The sequence below is a fragment of the Balaenoptera borealis genome, assembly GCF_965194805.1.
Source record: "Balaenoptera borealis genome assembly, chromosome: 7".
Classification (NCBI taxonomy): Eukaryota; Metazoa; Chordata; class Mammalia; order Artiodactyla; family Balaenopteridae; genus Balaenoptera; species Balaenoptera borealis.
This window is the reverse complement of record NC_138864.1, coordinates 111630095-111648743: the sequence shown is the minus strand read 5'-3', so window position 1 is coordinate 111648743 and position 18649 is coordinate 111630095. Positions and strand designations below refer to the sequence as shown.

General features: G+C 39.2%; 2 protein-coding genes across 5 annotated transcripts in view; one reads left to right on the top strand and one right to left on the bottom strand.

The window, feature by feature from the left end:
* The window catches only part of BPGM (bisphosphoglycerate mutase), a 35942-nt gene extending 35098 nt beyond the window's left edge, over window positions 1-844 (bottom strand). Inside the window, exon 1 of the mRNA XM_082398876.1 lies at window positions 727-844. The gene's annotated coding sequence lies outside the window, so the exon portion shown is untranslated. The remainder of the gene's footprint in view (window positions 1-726) is intronic.
* Window positions 845-992: 148 nt separating this feature from the next.
* LOC309631946 (uncharacterized protein) overlaps window positions 993-18649 on the top strand; it is a 122812-nt gene continuing 105155 nt past the window's right edge. For 2 of the 4 annotated variants that reach the window (XR_014246656.1, XR_014246657.1), the window contains exon 1: window positions 1041-2447. The gene's annotated coding sequence lies outside the window, so the exon portion shown is untranslated. Of the gene's footprint in view, window positions 2448-18649 lie in introns of all 4 variants that reach the window. The other 2 variants (XM_082398877.1, XR_014246658.1) reach the window with 2 other exon arrangements.

The window sequence follows — 18649 nt, the reverse complement described above, 5'->3', positions numbered from 1 at the left end:
AAGCCTCCATAATTTGGAAGGGAGGTGGTAGGGGAATGAGAGTTATAATAAGTTAACTAACAACCAATTATCCTTAAAACGTAACTGTGAACTTCACTTCCATTACACATTTCTATTGTTCTTCTCCAGTAATACGGCCCCCATCCCTTCGAAAGGAGAAGAAATACTTACTTTTTCATTTGTAGTGGTTCGAAGAACCTGTGATTTAGCTCCAGACTAGAACTCTCCATGAAACCATTGCAGATATTCACCTTTCTCCTTTCACGACGTTCAAGTTTTTTCTATCTACTGAGACTTTTAGGGCCAGGTCTGCCATGGCCCTCAGTATAGTGGCACAGCCCTGAAAACACACCGAGCTCCCTTCCAGTAGGAACCCTACTATTGACGGGGCTCTGTCACCCCGTGCCTCAGACGTCCAGGGGAGTTGAGTTCATCACTCCCTTCAACCCCTGTTTATTCTTGCCGTCAAGGTACCTCCACCAAGCGGAATTCTCCTTTCGGCTGTCAGACCAGAGAGGCTTATTCTGACAAAGGGACAGCTGAGCGGGACCTGGGGGATAAGTGAGGGTCGGAGCTTGAGGGGTCGACGCGCGAGTGCCAGACTCCCATCAAAGACTGAACCCGGGGAGGAAAGGAACTGGCCCTCCCGCACGCCAAAATAAACCACCACATCATTGAGAAATGGAAACGTTCGCAACAGCAATATTCCAAAACAAAACCACTCACCTGCAGAAAGACCACCAGCAGCAGCCGCTCCTCGGAACCGCCGAGCAGCCAGTGCCTCCCAAGACTCATCACTACAGCCGGCATCGACTCTCTTTTCTAGCCCCGGAGCCAGAAGGGGCAGGCCCTATGGCTCTGACTATTGGAGGGTCAAGCTGTCACTCATTCACAGCCCCACCCTACTCCCAGGAACAGGTCGAGGGCTTTTCCGTTTTTCAAATCCCCGGCGTAGAAAGTAAGGCTCTGAATGGCTCGTTGAGGAGACGAGCACACTTCCGGGCCAGTGAGGAGCTAGCTTTGACGCTAGCGGGCGGGCTTCTGCCTAGGGAAGTAGAAAAACAAAGCCGTGAACGTCGCCATGGCAATTGGAAAACTTGAGGAGGTCTTAAGCGGTCGAGGTGCTAGAAAGTGTTTGGCGTCGTGAAGGAAATACCTGCCAATGTAGAGAAGGGTCGACGGGATCTTGGAATTGATGAGGTGATACCTTCCTTTACTCTTGGGAAACTGCAGTCTGCGGATGAAAGTGGGCACTCCTCGCGGAGGAAAGCTCCTGCTTTCCTCTTGGTTTTAAGTCCTAAACGGTGATTAAAGCAAAAGCCTTTAAAGTGCCCGATTTATGGGCAGTAAGTCGTCCTCACTCTCTCCTAGTGTTGATACTTTTATAGGGATTTCCCCCTAGGCAATCCCCTGACATTATTTTGGTTGGGGGAAGAACAGTGAACATGGAAGGCACTAAAAGCTTATAGGACAGACGAAGAGAGGATGGAGTGATATGAGAATGATAAATTGGGGGGCCACAGTTACTGAACAAGAGAAATCTATGAAAATACTCGAAGCTCGGCACAGGGCCTTGTAAGCTTCTTCAAGTAGGATTGAACTACCACACAAGCCTTTGAAGCATAAAGTGTCAGAACCTTTGGGTGGGCGTGAAAATAGTAAGGATTGGTTTGTTTGCCTGACCACATGGGTGGGAAATTCTGCTTCTTGATTTCTAAAAGCTGTCCTACCTAGTGTTTTGTATCCTCTTTTGAGTTTTTCCTATTTCATCCTCATAACAAGTCCAGTAGATACGTGATGGCCAAGCAGGTCCTCAGAATAATTAAACATAAATTTGAAAAGCTAATTTCCACGTTTTAAACCCTGTGACACATTATGTATTGAATTCGTTAAGATGTAAGCATTGGTAGTTAGTTTTGTATCTCCTTTATCCTTCTTAGAGCATAACAATTCCTCCTAGGGTGTCAAAGAACAGATCCTTACTTCTGGGAGAGCACAAATCCAAGGCCAGACAGATCCCAGCAGGTGATAGGTACCATCTAGGGATAGTCAAATTAAACTTGTACGGGATTAACTAGAGGTCAGGTCAGAGCAGCTGGAGGAGGTGGCTTCCGGGCTTGACTCCCAAGAATGCAGCTTCCAAATCCTATACTCTTACCCACTTCCTCTTCCTTTTCTCTGTACCAGGTGAGGACAGAGTGAGGGGAAACCTTTTCTGCTAGTGTAACATCAAAGCTTCCTACTTAGAGTGCCCACCATCCATACTCTGGAGGATAAAGACAGGATAAAGACAAGTGTCAGTCTTATAGCATTTAGCGATACTTATCTGGACTTAAGGGCTCACTGGATTTTGTTTTACTGTTATGTATACCTGTGGAATGCTGGTTTGTCACATGGAACATTAACAACATCAAACATCACCTGCCTTTTAGAATCTCCTTGTACAGGTGAGGAATCTGAAATTTAAGAAGTTTATTCAGAATTACTTAGCTGGTTGGGGGCAGAGCCTGGGCAAGGATCCAAGGTTGCTAATTCATAATTCTGGGGAAAATGCTTCCTCTCCTGCTGCCTCTTGCTCCCCCCTAGCACACACACACAAAAGCAATATTTTTTTAAATCAAGATTACTAATTTAATAGTAATTTATTAGTAATTTTATGGAAAATTTATTTCCATTAAGACCGGTCATGAAAATTTACTTCTGATGTAGCAAACAGTATAGATAGTATGAAAATAACTCAGGGTCCCAGTTCACTACTTCAAACAGCTTTTGGTGTAGTCCCACTTTCATCCAAATAAGAAATGAAAATGCAGTAAATTATTATAGCCATGTTGTCTTTCTTTCTGTTATATGAGTGTATCAAAAAGTCAATATTAACACATATAGTACTTTAAGGATTAGTAGCAGATTGTCTTATTCAGGACCTGAATAAAATTTTATGAGAGCCTACATACTGGGCCTAAATTTCACAGCCATTTACACAGGGCCTTTGCAGGTAGGGTTGAGCTGGTCCACCATGCATCAAAACATCATCCAGAGACCTAGGCTATTCTGCCTTGGCTCTCTCCTTCCCTCCAGCAAACTCCAGAAAGTAGTTGATCCTATATTCCCTTTACAGATTGTCTCCTTAACAATCTTATCATCATGATCTGGTTGTTTGCTGCTAGTATCTTGTCTCCCACCATACGCTACCTTCTTTCAGGGTCAGATTAGAATCTGCTCCCCGTAATCTAGTGTAACAGGCCCAAAGTGTTTGGCTCCCACCATTGACCTATTCAGTACACGACCCCTCTACTGAAACCAAAAACTGGAAATGCCCTTTGGGATCAGCCATGTAGAACCTTAGAAGAGACTTTGAAGCCATCTGTCCCTTCATTTTACAAGTTAAAACAGAATGCTCATCTCACAGAGTAGTGCAAAGAATAACTGAGGTCATTTTGAAATAGTTTTGCAATCTCTGAAGCACCTTACGTCTGCTACTTCCTTGCACTGGGAACTTAGGCACGTTGTCTGACCTCAGCCTGTGTCTTTATCTGTGAAATAGGGATAATACCTAAGTGGCCATTGTGAAAATTAAATGAGATAATGCGGATGTACACAAGGAAAGTGTTCAGTAAATGGTAGTTATTCTTAACAGCTACAGTAATGATAAATGTAAAGTGTTTTAACTACTTACACGTACTCTTGTTTTAAGAACTCAGGAAAGTCTGGGCTTTGTGCTTTCCTCCCCTTTCCCTGCTCTCTACTCACATGGAGACCTGGCCTCCTGCAGAGGCTATAGGACAGAAATTTCCTTAGTTATCTTGATGCCACCCAGAGAGGTGACTGTCAAGATGTGAATGCCAAAGAGAGTACAGATGCACTGCGGGGCTGGGAGCCTCTGGTATTGGGAAGTCTGAACTATATGAAATTTCCCTACTGTACAACGTGGAGCATCATGGGGTGAACGAAGTTGTCATAATTTCTCCCTGTGGAGTTGTTTTTCAAATGCTATATCAGATGTATGTATTATACTTTATATTAAAAATATTATGTTTATTGCATAAGGCTTAGAAAAGAAAAAATTTTAAACACCCACATTCCTACCACTTAGAATTTATTGTTAATTTTTATTTCCTTCTATTTTTTCCCTATAAATCAATTATTTTAAAAAGACGGGAATCCATAGTATATATACTGGTTCATGGCAATATTTACTTAATTCATTATGAACATCTCCTCATGTCATTTAATATTCTTCTTTGATTACAATTCCATCAGGTGACTGTGCCTTTGGGTATTATGTCTCACAATTCAACCAGTTTCCTACTCTTGGGCGTTGAGGTTGTTTCAGTTTCTTTCAAAGATTCAGGGACATAAATGGGCTGCTGCTTTCCTTAAATGACAGGGTGCTCTGGGAATGTCTGTTGAACCAAAGGTACTGGCTGCTGGCCTTCTCCGCAGAGAGGCTGATAAAGTCGCCAGGCATTCTTTTCTCTGTGCCCTGGAATTGCAGAGCTAAGAAAGCTGAAGCCAGGGAAGCCTGAAAGCTCCTGTAGGGTAGCCCCTTCACCCCTGCTCCCCACAGTTTCCTGCTCTTCAACCTGAAGAAAAGGTATTGAGGTGAAAGAAATTGAGGAAGGGGTTGGAAATCAGGGCTCAATTAATAAAACCTCACAAAACTCCTGGGATATGTGTCTCCAATTTACAGATGAGGAAACTAAGACACAGAGACAATCTGTACAAACCTGCACAGCTAATTAGAGAGTCCGAGTTTGACTTGGTTCTGAAATTTGAACTCTCCCCACCATGCTTCCTACTTCTTCTAAAAACCGATGGCTATAACTTCATTCTTCTTTTTTTTTTTTTTCTGTGAGAAATTTGTTGTCAGTCTCCTAAGGTTTATTGGTTATCTGCTCCCTTAAAAAAAAATTCCCTCCTGACTGTCCAAGGATTTCTTCTGCCTGTGGATTTCCCAAGTTGGCTCCCTCTTTGCCAAAATAATATATCCTCATTCTTTGATGAAGAATCAGACAACGTAGCTTTTGTTCCCCCTCCCCCCACATTTGCTAGTTTTCTTACCAAAGTGTCCTCACTGTATGCGTTGGAAGGTCAAACTCATAAAAGGATAGCTGCATAAAATTAACAATGTTACACATAGTTCCTTAGCTGTTGGGATTTATAAAGTATGACTATATAGAGAGCAATAAGTCTGTTTTTCTGGTTTGGTTATAACCTGGTTCTAAAGGAAGTTCTAAAAGAGGCTTTACAAAATTGTTTAGAGCCATGCAGCATCATTAAAATGGGTGTGTAACCTACCAATATGACACTTTGAAGGCAGTAACACATATTTGGAAGTGTAATTTCTGGAATGTTTTGTTCAAGGCTCTCTATATAATCTAATCAGAATCAGTTTCAATCAAGAAGATATCTTTTCTCTCTCTCTTTTTTTTTTTTAGTATTTATTTATTTATTTATTTATTTATTTATTTGGCTGTGCTGGGTCTTAGTTGCAGCACATGGGATCTTTGTTGTGGCACGCAGGCTTCTCTCTAGTTGTGGTACGGGGGCTCCAGAGCGTGAAGTCTCAGTAGTTAGTTGTCCCGGGCATGTGGGATCTTAGTTCCCCAACCAGGGATCGAACCCGTGTCCCCTACACTGGAAGGCAGATTCTTAACCACTGGACCACCAGGGAAGTCCCAAGAAGATACCTTTTTTCCATCTTCCCTGCCCCACCCCCCATACTATACCAGCACCCTAGCCCAAACTACCATCACCTCTTGCATGGATTTTCTCAGTAGCTTCCTAACAAATCTTCCTGAATCCACCTGTGCTCTCTTTTAGCCAGGCAGTGTGATCTTTGTGATCATGGTACAGCTAATCCCCTCCTTCCCCCAGCTTGAAACACTGCAATAGCTTCCCACTGCCCCTGGGACTGGCCTTCTTTCCTCTTCCCTATGGCCATTAGACCTTGGCACAAGCATTTTCCTACCTAGAATGCTCTTCCTTTCCAGGTAGTTAAAGCGCAGAATAAGAACCCAATTTTCCTAATTCCCAGGCTGAATCTCTAAGGTAAGTGTGTTCCTGGGGATTAGTTGTTGTCCAGCAGGGGGAAACATGATTTGGAGGTTCAAAGGAAATTCAGTAACGCAGGGGATAAGACTGTGGGCTTTGGGGCCAGTCCGCCTGGGTTCCAGTCCAGTACTAACCATATGATCTTGGGCAAATTTTTTTTTTAACACCCTTGCCTTATTTCTTCTGTTGTATAATGGGCCATGGTAAGGTTATCTACCTCATAAAGCTATATTGCTTAAATAAGTTAACACATGGAAAGAGCTCAGTAAATTTTAACTTTAATAGTCTCAACAATAGATTAAGGGCCCAATATAATTTCTTATGTAGAGAGTAAAATCAACCTTGCTAATTTTCTCTTGTTTTCTTCTGGAGAAAAACAGATACAGCAAGCAACTGGGAGGCCCTCCTAGGGCAGCGAAAGGCTGGTCCTAGCAGATAAGGCTTCAGGGGCTGCACTATGTAGGGAAAGACGTATGATTACGTAGTCAAAACAGGTGCCAGGCCACAAATGCTAGTGAGCTGAGATAACATGAAGCCTAAAGGGTTTAAAAAATACACAAGGAAAAATAAATTAAAGAAATCTAAAATAGTATTAAAAAAATCACAACAGCGGACAAAAGATAATCTGTTTACAGATGAAATCATTTTCAGCTTCTAAACTAAGCCCTGTCCTATAAAATATCTTTTCCATGTATAATAAACATTTTGGAGGCTACCTGAGGTCCCAGAATTTTTTTACCAGAATGTTCTATGGTAGCTTTGAGATCTGTCATTTCTAGCTACTTCTAGGTACTATTTTGTACCTAGTAGAGAGAAGCTACTTTACCTATACACTGTTACTCCAGCTTGAGTTAGACAAAGTTCTTTATATTCCCCATTTAAATCCTTACAGAATCCTTATTAAATAAATTTAGAAAATAGTTTGACTGCCTTCACTTATTAGTGAGTTTTCAAGTAAAGAATAATGAGAATACAGAATTTGTTACCAGTTTGGTAACCATCAGTGACTTACGGCCACTGGAGTATCGATCTCTTTATGCCAGTTGAGTCTCCTAACTAGTCTCTGCCATCATCTCTCTGTGAGGTCAGATAAGAGGAACAGGTAAGTCTCCTGTTGGTAGCCACAGGATATAAAAATTAGCAAGAAAGGCTATTCTCACACGTGGTGTTCTGTAGACTATTATTAGACTTACGAGTAATGGCGGAGGCTCTAACACTTGATGGTTCTTGGAGAGATGATGGGCTGAAACTCCAGTTGTTGTGATCCATGATTATTCAGTGACAGCTGAAGCAGAGAACTGCAATGCCAAATGACCTACATTTCTTCACCTTCGAAACTTTAAGCAATTATATAAAGGCCAGGCATCTATAGCTTGCTAAAACTTCCCTACTGTTTAAAATTATTTTTAGGACCATTAGGAAAGAACCTATGTTCTCAGATTCAAAGTCAGTTATATTAGGCAAAATATTAATAACAGAACAACTTTTAACAAAATATTATGGTAAATATTTCATTTTTTATCCAAAACTGGTAACTGTTGCTTCATATATATATATATATATATATTCCTCTTTGCCTTAACACATACATTTCTTTATGCTTTGTTGCTTCTCTACCTTCTCTAAAATGGGTGAGAAAGAAGAACAAAAAAAGGAAAAGGAAGAAGGAGAAAATAAGTAAAACCTTCAGAAATGCACAGGTCTGGTCCCAACCAGCAAATCAATCCAAAAAGTAACCAATTATTCATTGAATGTTGCCTAATATTTAAGAAATTGTATTAAGAAGTTCTTAAACTTCCTAATTTTGAAATTTTGAAGGAAGAGAATTAACAATATTATTAATGCCTACCATAAGCTCTGCCAGGAGCAAGAGTTATTGAGATAAATGAAACATGATCTTTGTCCTCAAGGAGCATGGCCCAGTAAGAGAGAAACCAACTCATGAACTATGAATCACGGTCCAACAAATACATGTGCAAGTGCAATCAGTGAGGACTCACAGGGTGTTTTGTTTGGATGGGGGAGGGGGAGTTCTTAAGTGTGTGTGGGGAGGGGCTGGGGGTGAGAAGAGTTGGCAGGGATGTGAGAATTATAGATACATAATGGAAGAGGTAAAGTCTGAGCAATGTTAAGAAATGAGTAGACTTCCAGCCAGAATCCAAAACTGGATTGTGGTGATAGTTGCACAATTGTATTAAACTCGTTGAAACTCATTTGGATTATATGCTAAAAATGGGTAAATTTTATGGTATATAAATTATATCTCAAACTGTTGTTTTTTTCTTAAGAACACTGGCTTTAGAAACAGAAACACAGATTCCTGCAATTGGCTTGTTTCAGAGAGAAAGTGCATGAATGATCTTATCTGTAACGCCACTGCCCTTGCCCGATAGACCTCAGGGTCTAGTGCTGCCTGTCTGGATGGATAGTCAGTCTGTCTAGGTCTGGGGATGGTATTAAGAAGCTTATTGTTGCCTCATACTTGACCTACATTATCCAACAACTTTATCAGGCATACAGCTGATATTCTACTTCCTACCTTTATGACACCTATTTCTTTCCATACTTAGTTACCAATTTTACAACCTTGGACTGGTGAAAAATTTATGTTGAACTAAATTTAGACTGATAGAAAAGTTGCCGGAATAGTACAGAGTTTCATGTATCCTTCACCCAGCTTCCCCTAATGTTAACATCTGACATAAGCATACTACAGTCGTCAGAATCAGGAAATTAACATTGGTACAGTACTACTAGCTAAACTGAAGACCTTATACAAATTTTGCCACTAATCTCCCACTAATGTCCCTTTTCTATTCCAAGATCTTATCTAGGATCTCACATTGCATTTAGTTGTTAGTTATCCTTGGTGCCCTGAGGTCTGCAATAGCTCCTCAGTCTTTCCTTGTCCTTCATGACCTTGATATTCTTGAAGAGTGTAGATGATTTTGCCAAATGTCTCTCAGTTTGAGTTTGCCTAATGTTTTTTCACGATTGAACTCAGGTTCTGCAGTTTAGGTGAGAATACCATGAAATATTGTGTTCTCTTCACTGCATCGTATCACAGGGTTCATGATTTTGATATGTTTTATTATTGGTGGTATTAACCCTGATCACTTGGTTAACGTGGTTTCTGCCAAGTTTCTCCACCATAAAATTACATCTTTCCCTTTGTAATTAATACGTATGTTGGGGGAGATCTTTTGAAGTCATGAAACTTTGTTTCTCCTCAAACTTTTACCCACTAATTTTATCATCTATTGATGCAATTTGTCTACAACAGTTATTATTGTGGTATTTCATGGTGATTTTATATTTTTCTCTTTTCTTTTACATTTATTAATTCAAGTTCTACCATAAGGAAGAGTTGTCCCATCTCTACCATTTATTTATTTCATTTATTATTTTTATCAGTGTGGACTCATTTATTTATGGATTATAATCTAATACTATAATTATATGTTTTGCTGCTCAAATTGTTCCAGCTCTGGCACTTAGGAGTTACTTTGCCCCTGTGTTTTGTTTTGTTTTTGGAGCATGTTCTTACTTTCTGGCAAAAGATGTTCAAGGCTCATCTTATATATTACCTGCCTTGGCCCTGGAATCAACTATTTCCCCAAGGAACTCTGGTTCCTTTTATTAGAGAGTGGTGTTTAGAATCCAAGATCTGAGCACAAGGTGTGAAATGGGCTAAGATTTCTCACAATTCCAGGTTGATGAAAATGGGGACTAATGGGAATTCATACGCTTATGGGAATTGGTACAATCAGTTTGGAAAACAATTTGGCATTAGCCACTAAAGCGTAGGTAGGAACATTCCATGAGTCAGTAGTTTCACTGGAAGAACTCTTGCACATGTGCAACTGGAGTTGTATGCAGTTTTGTTTAGAATAACACATAACTGAAAACAACCCAAACGCCCATCAGGAGGAGAACAGATGAATAAAGTGCAGTATATTCATACAATGGAATATTCTAAAGCAGTGAAAATGAGCTACAGCTATACACATCAACAGGAATGAATCTCAGATGCATATTAGCCAAAAAGAATACAGACAGTATGATTCCATTTACAGAAAGTTCATCAATATGCAGAATAAAGCAATATAGATATTTGTAGGGATGCATAAGTGATAAGATGATAAAACTGGAAAGAAAAGGTAATGATAACTACAAAATCCAGGATAGTGATTACAGTAGGGGGTGGAATGCATGGGGCTTCAGAAGTATTGGTAGTATCATATTTTTTAAGCTGAATGGTGGGTTAATGGGCATTCATTTTATTTAGATCAGACATATGTATATGTGAAATATTGCATAATGAAGAAAGAGGGGGAGGAGCTGGGGGAAGGGAAAGAAGAGAAAAGAAGAAAAGAAGGGAGGGAAGGAAATAAAAAGGGAAGGACAGAGGGAGGGAAAGAAAGAAACAAAAGAGCATTCCTGTACATGATGTCTTAAGATCTGGGTGGTAGTTCAGATTCTGACACCAAATATCTTTTTGGCTTTGAATGAGTCACTAAACTTTCCAGAGCCTCAATTTTCACACCAGTTAAATAGGTAAAATGTACTTTGTCCTGTGTACTTCACAGTGTTATTTTGAGGAAAAAATGAAATATGTATAGAATAGTACTTCAAAGAAGTAATAACGTATTCTAAAATATAAAAGAAAAAGAGTTAATACCTCAAATTACCTTGCTTCCTAATGCCAGAAACCTAGTGTATCTCGATATTTATATATAATTTTATATTCAATCACTAACGTATATCCTGCCCACTCCTTGCTGAACTAACATATCAGGAGGAAAACATATTTTTCTTATGCCTTTCAAGAAGGTTGGTTAGCTCTTCTGACAAAATTCACGAAGAGTGGCTTAACCCGAGCATTTCTGAGGTCTCAGGCTGCAGAACTTAAGGGCATTTCTCACTTGGGAAGGGCAATGTTGATGTGCTCTCCGGTGGTCAGAGGAGAAAGCACGTGTGATGAAGGGGTTGGCGATTGGCCTCATTTTCAACAAATACAATAATAATCAATATAAGATAAGGGCTACTATGCCTTACTATGGGCCAGACTTTGTTCTAACTTCTTCATTTTCATTATCTCATTTAATTCTCATAACAACCCTGAGAGATATGTCACATTATCTCCATTTTACAGATGGGAATATAGACTCCGAGAGTTGAAGTAAATGACCCAAGGTCACCAAGTGAGTGATGAGGGCAGATTGCCTCCTCAGGGCCACCTGTAGCCAAAGCCCACTCTCGACATCTAACCCAAATGTCTGTTGATAAACTGAGTTCTCCTTAGAGATCTTAACATCTCACGGGTATAATCTCTGCGCTAATATGACTTCTCATCACCAGCCAACTTCACAAAGAAATCTGTGATTTTATTAGATATTACTAATTTTTTTAAAATTCCAGCTGTACTGGTAGCACACCAATGGGAGCCTCATGGGGAATACTAAACAGCTTGAATTATTTGTGCTAGGAAGGATCTTCCTGTTGTAGTTGAAGGACCCCTAAGGGAAAAAGAAAAAACAACAGGAAAGATCACCAAATGTCTAATTTACAGACTCAATCTGTATACTTTAGTTTTCTCACTGTCCCTGCTGTTTGCTTGGAATAACCCTCTTCACCTGTTTTGACTGGACCCCCTGGCTGCTTCTTCAGCCTCTGATTTCTGCTATAATGACTGGTTCCTGACCTTCTGCTTTTTTTAATCTTCTATTCTATTAATAAAATTCATTGGTTGATCACTTTATAGATATTCTAGTATTTAACTATCTTTTAATTTCTGAAGTAAAGCATATTTGGGCGCACTGTGGTTTACAAATATGCCATTAGAATCAGTTGTTATATATTTTATTTATAATTTTTAGTTTATATTTTTTAAGAGGCTGTTCTACAGTTTTGAATGATTCTTGGCAAGATTTTGGTCCCGAGGTTATTCTAACCTTGTAAGATGAATTGGGAAAATGCCTTCTTTTCTGATGCTTTGGAATAATGTGAATATCACAGATATTACTTGCACTCTGAATGTTTTTTCTTTTTAAAAAAAAAAATTAATTTATTTATTTGGCTGTGTCGGGTCTTAGTTGCGGCATGTGGGATCTTTTAGTTAAGGCATGTGAGATCTAGTTCCCTGACCAGGGATAGAACCAGGGCCCCCTGCATTGGAAGTGCAAAGTCTTAGCCACTGGACCACCAGGGAAGTCCCCTGAGTGTTTGATAGCATTCTTTTGATTAATCATTCTAGCTTGGAACTTTTTAGAGGGTAGACATTTTTACATACTTTTTACCCCTTCAATCCCACCTCTCACCCCTGGTGCAACCCAGTCTACTGAGGTTTTCTTTTTCTTCTTAAGTCAATTTTTGTAATTTGTGTTTCCTATGTAATCATCCATTTCTTTCAAGTTTACGGCACCAACATTTTATGTAGTGTTCTCTTAGAACATTCAGATATCTTTTTGACTGTACTTATAACCCTTTTGTTATTCAAGTTGGTATCATTTCACTTTGGCTGCAGTTACCTCCTGACTAGTCCCCCCATATCCACTCTAACCACACTCTCTCTGTGTGTATCTGCCCCATCTTTTATCATTCCCTGCTATATCCATCAGTGGCCCAATGGGACTATTTAAGTAGTAAAACAGGGGTAGTTTCTTTCTAGATGATCTGTTACAAATCCTGGCTGTGAGCTGTGGGACAGTCTTATGTCTATTCTTGGACATCCAGAGTTGTCATTATGTTACTTACATCTCTAGCTCTCCTCACCTATATATACATACACCTGTCCTTCATGGGTCCTTGCTCAACTCAGCGCAGCTGCATCTATCCTATACATCCTCCCCACCCTGCCTCCATAACTCATTTGTGTTACTGGGGAAGGAAATTAAGATGCCCTGTACATGTTCTCTTGGATTCCTAGTATTGTGTAAAACAACTGAGCACCTAATGGTCAAATGAGAGTTCATAGTGCTAAAAGCAAACCCTCGACCATGTGGCAGCCTTTTACTAAAGAATCGCTAAGGAAACTCCAGTTCAGTTCTACTCAGTCTCACCATGAAGGGAGGTAGAAAATAGACAAAGACAGTGTACACTGAGTCTTCACCTCTTCAAAACTTCCCCCAAATCAGCTAAGCATATCCATCTTTTAGAATTTTAGGTCCCAGCCTGACTGCCTCACACATGTACAGCTCTTTCTTTCCCTCTTCACCTCTTTGCTATTTATGTCTCTGTCTGAGACACCTTGATTCTTATGCACAAATCAGCTCTTTCCTGATCTCTAACTGAAGTTCTATTTCTTGCTTACTCCTGGGCAGTATCCTTAACCACTGAGATCAGGAGTTGAACTATTACCAAAAAATTTTTTTAAAAATTTGGCCTTACGGTGCAAACTATTTTTTTAAAATATACAATAGAGTATTTATATTCATAGAAAATATGTGCTTCTTTCAGCAAACAAGGTTATGTATGAAGTCATCAGTTCTGTAAAAGGAAAAGAAGAAAAACAACTAGTTCAAAGAGAGGATTTTCCCCCTTCTTTTTGGTATGCAGTGCCACACACTTGAACAATTCATATTGACTCAATTCAATGATACAGTGTGGTATAATACACAAGCATGGCCTGGAGTCAGGAGATTTGGGGTCTACCCCCACGATCTGCTGTACTAGCTGTGTGACCTCAGGATAAATTGCTTAAAACTGTTATCCAAGTTATTTGTCTGTAAATTTAAGATGTTAAACTACATAACCTTTAAAGATCTTTTTAACATAGCAGTCTTGGATCCCACAGAGTACATAAGTACTTATCCTACGTTGGGGCCCTGCGTAGCATGGGAGAAATACAGTCTTTATTCTCAAGAAGCATATCATTTCATGAAAATGTGACTTATTTTAAGTAGTCAGTTATAAGATGACATTTTTCTTTTTTGCTCTTTAGGGTGAATTTGGTTCAAGCCATTTTAGCCCCATTTATAACTAACTTTTCTCCATCTGTTCTGCTATCTCTCTTTCTAGCCCCCAGAAAAAGACACATGATGCAATCATGGTCCAAGAAACCAAATCCTGTAATTCAGCACATCTACATGGCTTATTATTTGTTTCTCACTTCTTTTTTCTTCCCAAGTTACAACCTTCAACTGATATAGATTAAAATTTTTCTAATGCTTTTCACAGCTGAGATTATGATGGACTAGACAGAATGACTCTCCCACTACTAGATGACTAGAACCTGGATAAGTTTCAAGCATAGTTTTTTTTTTTTTTTTTTAAAGGAACTCCTTTATTTATTTATTTATTTATTTATTTATTTATTTATTTATTTTTGGGTGTGTTGGGTCTTCGTTTCTGTGCGAGGGCTTTCTCCAGTTGCGGCGAGCAGGGGCCACTCTTCATCGCGGTGCGCGGGCCTCTCACTATCGCGGCCTCTCTTGTTGCGGAGCACAGGCTCCAGACGCGCAGGCTCAGTAGTTGTGGCTCACGGGCCTAGCCGCTCTGCGGCATGTGGGATATTCCCAGACCAGGGCTCGAACCCGTGTCCCCCGCATTGGCAGGCAGATTCTCAACCAATGCGCCACCAGGGAAGCCCTCAAGCATAGTTTTAATACATCACTGACATACAAGAAATAAGTGGTATCCACATGTGCCAAAAATGGAAAATGAAAACAACTAAATTTGGAATGATGAGCAGTTTAAACAAATGAAAAGGCTAGGATTGCCTTGAGGGAAAAATGTCAATACCAGCACTGGGATTAGAAAATTAAGCCTTGGGATTTCTGCAAAGTGGAGAAATAGAGACACAGATGTAGAGAACAAACGTATGGACACCAACGGGGGAAAGTTGCGGGGGGCGGGGGGGATGGTGGTGGGTTGAATTGAGAGATTGGGATTGACACACATACACTAACATGTATAAAATGGATAACTAATAAGAACCTGCTGTATAAAAAAATAAATTAAATAAAATTCAAAAATGGCAGATTTCAAAAAAATAAATTAGAACCTTTATAAATAAAATATAATTATTGAAATTAATAACTCAGTGGATGAAGTAAACAGCAGAATATATGCAGGTGAAGAGAGAATTAAATCTGAAGGAAATGCTCAGACTATAATGCATAAAGACAAGGCAGTAAATTTGAAAGAGAGGTCAGCTACATGGAAGATATAATGAGAATATATAACACATCTAATTGGAGTTCCAGAAGGAGAAAATAGAAAAAAAAAGGCAATATTTGAAGACACAAAGGCTGAGAATTTCCCAAAACTGATGAAAGGACATGAATCCACAGATAAGAGTCCAAGACAGAATAGATGCATAAAAAGAAAGTCATACCCAGATATATTTTAGTAAAACCAAAGAATATCAAAGACAGAGAAGATCTTAAAAACAGGCAGAAGAAAAAGGTAGATAATTTACAAAGGACAACAAGTAGATATCAGGTTCTCAATAGCAGCTATGGAATCCACAACACAGTAGAATGATAGCTTCAAAGTTCTGAAGAGAAAATAACCATCAACCTAGATTTGTAGGTTTAGCAAAACTTTTTTTCAAGGACAAGGGAAACAAAGACATAGTCAGACTGACATAGATTGAATTTACCTCCAAGAAACCTTCCCTAAAGGAACTTTTAAAAGAATGCACTTTAGAAAGAAGAAAAATGATTCTAAAATCAAGTTCAGGATACCCACATGCAAAAGAATGAAGTTGGACCCTTATCTTACACCACATACAAAAATTAACTCAAATGGATCAAAGACCTAAATGTGAGAGTTAAAACCATAACACCTTTGGAAGAAAACATAGGGGTAAATCTTCATAATCTTGGAGTTGGCAATGGTTTCTTAGATATGACACCAAGCGCACAAGCAACAAAAGAGAAAATATACTGGACTTCATCAAAATTAAAAAATTTTGTGCATCAAAGGACATTATCAAGAAAGTGAAAAGACAACCACAGAGTGGGAGCTATTATTTGAAAATTATATAAATGATGTGTCTAGTATCCAGAATTTATAAAGAACTTGTACAACTCAACAACAAAAAGACAATCAAAAAGTGAGCAAATGAGTTGAATAGATATTTTTCTAAAGAGGATGTGCAAATGGCCAACAAGCACATGAAAAGATTTTCAGCATCATTAGTCATTAGGGAAATGCAAATCAAAACTGCAATGAGATACCACTTCATGCCCAGTAGAATGGCTATGATTATTTTTTAAATAAAAATAAATATCACAGGGACTCCCCTGGTGGCGCAGTGGTTAAGAATCCACCTGCCAATGCAGGAGACACGGGTTTGATCCCTGGTCCAGGAAGATCCTACATGCCGCGGAGCAACTAAGCCCGTGCGCCACAGCTACTGAGCCCTCGAGCCCGCATGCTGCAACTAGTGAGCCTGTGCGCCGCAACTACTGAGCCCATGCACCGCAACTACTGAAGCCCGCACACTCTAGGACCCACGTGCCGCAACTACTGAGCCCGCGTGCTGCAACTGCTGAAGTCTGCACACCTAGAGTCCATGCTCTGCAACAAGAGAAGCCACCATGATTAGAAGCCCGTGCACCACAGAGTAGCCCCTGCTAGCTGCAACTAGAAGAAGCCCGCATGCAGCAACGAAGACCCAAAGCAGCCAAAAGTAAATGAATAAATAAACATCACAGATATAGAAAACAAACTTATGGTTATCAGGGGGAAAGCGGGGAGGGATAAATTGGGAGATTGGGATTGACATATACACACTACTATATATAAAATAGATAATTAATAAGGACCTACTGTATAGTACAGGAAACTCTACTTAATACTCTGTAATGACCTATATGGGAAAAGAATCTTTAAAAGGGTGGATATATGTATGTATATATAACTGATTCACTTTGTTGTACACCTGAAACTAACACAACATTGTAAATCAACTAGACTCCAATAAAAATTAAAAAAAAAAAACAAGTATTGGTGAGGATGTGGATACATTGGAACCCTTGTACATTGCTGGTGGAAATTTTAAATGGTGCAGCCACTGTGGAAAAATGGTAGTTCTTCAAAAAGTTAAACGAAGAATTACCATATGACCCAGCAATTCCATTCCTAGGTATGTAACCCCCAAAACTGAAGACAGCTATTCAAACAGATAATTGGACACAAATGTTCATAACAACATTATTCACAATAGCCAAAAGGTAAAAACAACCCAAATGTCCATCAATGGATGATGGATAAATAGATCTGGTATATCCATACAATAAAACATTATTCACAAAAAAGGAATTAAGTACTGATGCTTGCTGCAAAATGGATGAATCTCAAACACATGCTAAGTGAAAGAAGGCAGACACAAAAGGTCACATATTGTATGATTGCATTTGAAATGTCCAGAGTAGGCAAATCCATAGAGACAGCAGGTTACTGGTTGCCAGAGGCTGGGGAGAGGAAGGAATGGAGAGTAACTGCTTAACTGGCATGGATTTTCCTTTTGGGGTAGTGAAAATGTTCTGGAACCAGATAGTGATGATGGTTGCACATCATTGTGAATGTACTAAATGCCACTGAATTGTACACTGTAAAATGGCTAAAACTGTGAATTTTATGTGAGTTTCACTGTAGTAAAAAAAGTTCACAGATGTAATTAGCAAACGTGGGTAAATCCAGACATTGTATATTGTGATAAATGATTATTTGTGTTACTCTAAAAATGAGATAAAAATAGTACCCAACACAACATGTGAGTTGAGAAAGGGGTAATCAGTTAAAGCATTTTAAAGTCCTTATGAGACCCTGTGAGAGCCATTGACTTTCAAGTGCTTTTGACTGTAATCCAGTTAGAAAATTGCCACCCAGTGCACACACATACATATATGACTGAAACAAAAATTTCATAAAATAATGCTTGCTGTGTTATATGCTGATATTTTCTAATCTAATTAATTTCATTTTTTAAAATGCTGATTGTGTCCCACTTAAGTTGATTTCATGACCCACTAAATGGATTATAACCCACCACTTGAAAAAACTAGTGTAAAGAGCATGTGGTGACACCCAAGTAAAGATATGGGTAAGAAGAGAAAATAAAGAGAAGAAAGGGTCTTGAGCAGTTCAATATTGACTCTAATAACTGTATCCACAAGCATCTGCAAGTGGTGAATTGGCAGTATTTTTCAAAATCTTTTGAAGATATCACCCTGTTCCAGTATTGGAATCTCCATGGGGCAAAATATTTCTACTAGTGCACTGGGAACCTTTTGAACAGTTGTGTATTTGTATAGTATTCAGTGAATTGCCAAGATAAAGTTATCTTGAGTTATTCAGTATGGATGTAGCTAATGGAAAGCATTTCATATCCATGCACATTGCCAAATAGTCTACTTCAATTTGAGGCAATCAGAAGGTCTGAGTGGCGGTCTTACACCTTGTTACCTTGGACAAGTCACTTCATTTCTGCTGGTTTCAGCTCCCTTATCTGTAAATTTTTTCCTAAAAAAGAAATCTGTAATTCACTCTAAGTCTACAGAAACCCCTGACTTCACACACTTACACATATACACACAAATGCATTGCATTGAGATTAAGGAAATTTAATGTAAACTCTATGAAC